This window comes from Felis catus, chromosome F1 (genome assembly GCF_018350175.1).
Source record: "Felis catus isolate Fca126 chromosome F1, F.catus_Fca126_mat1.0, whole genome shotgun sequence".
NCBI lineage: Eukaryota > Metazoa > Chordata > Mammalia > Carnivora > Felidae > Felis > Felis catus.
In genome coordinates, this window is record NC_058384.1 from 733127 (window position 1) to 738713 (window position 5587).

General features: G+C 52.5%; 1 long non-coding RNA gene across 1 annotated transcript; it reads right to left on the reverse strand.

Moving 5' to 3' along the window:
• Nucleotides 1-581: 581 nt before the first annotated feature.
• Nucleotides 582-3034, reverse strand: LOC109495497. The gene is made up of 2 exons (XR_002150916.3): nt 1802-3034; nt 582-1682 (listed from the first exon to the last, which is right to left on the reverse strand). It is a non-coding gene; the product is annotated as an uncharacterized LOC109495497 (long non-coding RNA).
• Nucleotides 3035-5587: the final 2553 nt, after the last annotated feature.

Consider the following 5587-nt stretch of genomic DNA (forward strand, 5'->3'; position numbering starts at 1 on the left):
CCCAGGCGCCCCTAAAAAATCGTTTTTAATGTTTATTTATTCTTGAGAGAGAGAGAGAAAGAGAGAGAGAGAGAGAACGAGCAGGGGAGGGAGGGAGCGGATCCCAAGCACCGGGCCAGACGTTGGGCTTGAACTGATGAACCGTGAGACCACAGCCTGAGCCCACATCCAGAGTCCGATGCTGAATGTACGGAGCCACGCAGGTGCCCCCAGCGAAGATGCTGGAAGACAAATCACCATCCTCGTGAGCCACCCCGACTGTGACCAAAAGCTTCCGACACGGCTGCGGCATTCTCTGCCTCCTAGCGCCCACGCCCTTGCAGTGTGGGCCAAGCCTTGGGACTTGTTTCTAACCCAGCACAGAGCGTGGGTGGGAACGTCACCGCCGGTTGAGGCGTGATGCCACGGTGCCACCTGCCGTGGGCGCAGGCTGTGCAGACCTAAGGTCACAACCCACTAGCACCCCCTGCACCTCAGCTGCAGCCCCAGGTCTGGGGGCCCCGAGCCACCAGCTTGCACTTCATACCCAGGGGGCTCTCACTATGTCAGGGTCAGTAATTCACTAGAGTGACTCACAGAACTCAGAAGTACTGTACCTATAATTATCGTTGTAAGGGTACACGTTGGGACAGGGCAAAGCTGGAGCAGGTCCCAGTGCGGACTCCCCAGGTCCTGTCCCCGTGGAGGAAGGACATGTTGCTGGGCTCCCCAGAGAGCTCGCCTGAACTGTAGCGTCCAGAGATCTTGCCGGAGCTTCCCTCCATCAGTGTCTGGTGTGACTGGACTCCCTCTCCAGCCTGTTCTCACAGGAGTTCAAGTTCAAGCCAAAGTTGCCCCTCCCTGCCCCGGCACGTGGTTCGTCTGCCAGACTGTGTGCCCTGGGTCACCTCATCGGCAGAAACTCGAAGAAGTTTCGCTTCTACAGGGTTTCGAAGGGGTTTCAAAGATTCAGAGGTTGTCTCCCAGAAGCAGGAGAAAGGACTGGAATCTCTACTGTGCCACACCGGGCTCGAGAGATCGCGGCCTTTGTGATGCTTGAGGAGCATCTCTCTTGCCGGTTTCGAGGGAGCAAACAGCACGGTGTGTCCGACAGCCCTTGCAGCACGGAACGGCATCAACCACACAAGGCTGGAGCCTGTCTTCCCCGGTGGAGCCTTCGGATGACACCGTTGCCGGCAGCCCGAACCGGACGACCCGGCGGGGCCCTTGCGGGTTCCTGACTTCCAGGGAATAGTCAACTACGAAATGATGTATGTGCGCTCTTTAATTTGCTGGATTGGGGGATAATTGGTTACACAGCAATATGTGTAACAAATACACGGACTCTCTCGGCACTAAAATTCAGGGCGGCAAAGGCAAGTGCGTTTCCTGTAGTTACATGAAGCAGGCGAAGAAATGGGATGGGTCATCGAGCAGCAAACGACCAGCAGGGAGATCAGGTGACGCGTCTTAGCTCAAATGGGAGGTGAGTGATAGACTGAAGACGTGACCCCCAGTGGCCAGAGTCCAGGGCCTACACGCTGCACGACACGGCTGCTGGCGAAAACCGGGCCACGAAGCCACAGGACACTTGCCCAAGGTCAGCCACTGCCAAAGACTTCGCCCCTGGAGTTTTTAACTGTTTATTCACGTGCCACTGTTTCCAAAGAGGATATCAAGTGTCTCAACAATTCCAGAAAACGCTGTAATGGAAATTAAAGGGAAATCAAGTGAGGCCATCGGCATGAAAAGAATACAGGGTAGGAAGAACTGAAGGAAGCTGGGCGGGCTTATTCCCCGGGTAGAGACGGGAGCTACGGACCCTGAACTGAGAGTGGAAGGTTCTAGGGCAGAGGGAAGCGGGTTCGAGCCCAGGACACACGGCGTGCTCTCGGGAGACTGACGAAGCTCTTCCTGGTTGAGACCAGAGAACGCCTTCGTCGCAGGCGCTCAGGAAGGAAATCCTGTGTCACGAAGTCAGCGTAGTCAGCGACAGTCCCCAAAACATCTGCAGGGGCCCAAATGAGGGGGTTCAGCTTCCTGCTGGGGCCCAACGCACGCGCGGATCCCAGACGAACCAGACAGATGGACCCAGCACCCAGCTGCTCTCCTTCTCTCTCAACGTGTTTCCTTCTCAGCATTTTAAAGATTTCTCTGGCCCTCTGACACCTGCTCTCTGGTGTTTTGAGTGTCGGTGGAGAAGCTGTGGTGTCTTGGGCTGAAAACGAAGACCAAGTGTGACATCACTATGACCGTCCCCGCTGTCACAAAGAGGGGGAGGGGCGGAAAGGAGGCTGTCACCCCCTAAGTATATCAACCCTTCCTTCCCATTGACAAACCGACCCTCCTCTGCAGACACGAGCCCACGTTCCGCCATCCCGCTGGTCAAATGCAAACGCCGTCAGGACACGTCGATCCCAACACCGTTGTCTTCTGCTGCAGCGACCAGGCGATGCGTTTCCGTTTCTCCGCCATGCGATCTCAGCTCCACGACGCGGCCCTCAGTGGGCCCCCCGGGGACGTGCTGCCTCACGCGGCTCTTTCAAGTCTCTGCCCAACCCCTCTGGTGTCCTGGACCCCAATGACCTCATACATGACGCTATTACATGATTGTGGCAGAGCTATTAAAAATAGTGTCAGGAAGCCGAGGGCTGGAAAACAAAGACATCAGTAGTCGCCCGGGTCGTGACTGCTCCATGCTCGGGATCCGCAGTAGGCCAGGCTCCCAGGTGGGGGGGGATGTGCCACTGTCCTGGGTCAGTGCCGATGGCTAGCATCGGAGGTCCTGCAATCGCTCCTGTAGGCAAGTGACTCTCGGGCAAGGACCATCCCCAGGACCTCTCGGACCCCGGAGACGTAAACAATATAAGCCCAAATCGCACTATAATGTGATGATGTGGTTGTACATTGGGAAAAAGGAAATGACTATTTGTACTTTGTAATTTACATCCAAGTTAGTTAGCATCTAGTGCAATCATGATTCAGGAGTAGATTCCAGTGATTCATCCCCTACCTACAACACCCAGTGCTCGTCCCAACAAGTGCCCTCCTTAACGCCCCATCACCCGTTTAGCCCACCCCCCCACAACCCCTGCAGCAACCCTCAGTTTGTTCTCTGTATTTAAGAGTCTCTTATGTCTTGTCCCCCTTGAAGTTTATTTATTGAAGTCATCTCTACACCCAACGTGAGGCTCAGGCTCACAGCTCCCAGATCAAGGGCCACGCGCTCCGCTGACCGAGCCAGCCGGGCGCCCCCATAAAGCCGGTTTTAAAAGGAAATCTAACACCTTCAAAGCGAAGCTCTTGGTCCCCTCCTTCAGACCTGCTCCTGTAAATCTTCCCCGTCTCGGGAAATGTCTTCTCCCTTCCTCGTTTGCTCAGATCCTGCAGTCACGGACTCCTCTCCACATGGCATCTGTATTTTATTTTCATCGATGTGTGAAGGGTGCCCAAACTCTGGTCTCTCCCACCGCCTTCCACTCCTCCGGCCACCTTCCTTTCTTGCCTGACTCGGGAGCCTCCGGCTGGCCTCCCTGCTTCCGTCCTCGCTGCTCCTCTAACTGTTCTGTCCAGTGACCTGAGACATACATGTGACGTCTCTGCTCAAAACTCCCTACTGTTCCCTTTCTCACACAGCGTATACCCCAAAGTGCTTGTAGGGCCTATAGGACCCCCCAGATCTGCCCCTACCCGCCCCCCACACTCACATATTCTGCCTCAGGACATTTGACTTGTTGTTCCTTTGCTTTCAGTGACATGGGTTTTGGCCCAGATATCCCAGGGCCTCACCAGAGGGGCCATCCTTATATAAACAGCATTCCCACTAAACAATTATGATACAAATAAAGGGAGATGGACTTTTAAATCTAAAGACTTGGAGGAAATACATTACAGGTTTGCAAGCATTTTTAAAAACTTTTTCTAACGTTTATTTTTGAGAGAGAGAGAGAGAGAGAGAGAGAGAGAAAGACAGAGCACGAGCAGGGGAGGGCAGAGAGAGAGGGAGACACAGAATCGGAAGCAGGCTCCAGGCCCTGAGCTGTCGGCACAGAGCCCGACGCGGGGCTCGAACCCACAAACTGTGAGATCGCGGCCTGAGCTGAGGTCGGATGCTCAACCGACTGAACCCCCCAGGCGCCCCACAGGTTTGCAAGCATTTTAAACGTGAAAGCAGTAAACCAGGGCGCCGGGGTAGCTCAGCTGAGTGACAGTCCAACTTTTGATTTCGGCTCAAGTCATGATCTCAGGGCCATGGAATCAAGCCCTGTGTCTGGCTCTGTGCTGACAGTGAGGACGCTGCTTGGGATTCTCTCTCTCTCCTCTCTCTGTCCCTCTCCTTACTCTGCCTCTGTCTCTCTAAATAAATAAACACATAAACTTAAAAAAAAAAAGTAGTTAACCAATTTCTACCAATGAGGAAATATTTTATGTTCCAATCTTAATCCCTTTGACTTCAAAATACTCAAACTTGTTAATTCACTACTATCATTCCTGAAAAACTATTTTCAAAATTTTAATTTTTTTAATGTTTAGTATATTTTGAGAGAGAAAGAGACAGAGCGTGAGCAGGGGAGGGGCAGAGAGAGAGTGGGAGACACAGAATCCGAAGCAGGCTCCAGGCTCCGAGCTGTCAGCCCAGAGCCCGACACGGGGCTCGAACTCCCAAACTACCAGATCGTGACCTGAGCCAAAGCCGGACGCTCAACCGACTGACCCACCCAGGCGCCCCACCATTTTAAAAAATTTTAAGGGTAAAACCTACACACCCAAAGTGTTTATCATGTCGTGTGTACTGTAAACAAAAAACTAGCAACAACCAAAACATCCAATACTTTGTAAATAGGTAAATTACAGACATTTAACATTATAATCACCAACCTTATACAACACCAAGGAAAAGATGTTTCTGATAGGTTTTCTACATGCAAAAGAAGCAGAATAAAACTTCCCGTGTTTTAACGCGTACAAGCACGTAACCCGGGCTTACAGCATCTGACAACCTGCAGCGAGGTGGACCCACTGTATTCCAACAGCAGAAATAGAGTTCGGGTTTTCAAACTTCTCTTTAACGTTGATTCAGTACGGTCTTACAAGAACATTTTTATAAAAGCAGAATGAGGGACGCACGCTCGGATCCCACGAACGCCAGTGGCAGCACATTCCTGAAGACAGAGGATTCCAGACCGGGGGACCAGAGAAATCTGCCAAGTTCTTGTTGGTTGGTGAAGGTGCCCTGTGCCAGGTCCCCGGATCCGCACCTCCAGAGGACGTGCCCGGGGAGCCGTCTTTTTAACCAGCACCGATGACGAGGTAGCCACTAGAGCAGGGCAGAGACGGCATCCTCGTGACATACAAGATCCCAGGGTACTTTCCGGCCACTAACTGCTTTCGTCCCATCTGTACGTATATGTGGCTCACTTTTCCTCCACCCCTCTCGTTCAACAGCCTCAGAGAACCGTCTCAACAAGCCTCCCAAGCTACTTGTTCTTTTTTTTTTTTTATTTTATTTTTTATTTTTTAACGTCGTATTTATTTTTGAGACAGGGAGAGACAGAGCATGAACAGGGGAGGGTCAGAGAGAGGGAGACACAGAATCTGAAACAGCCTC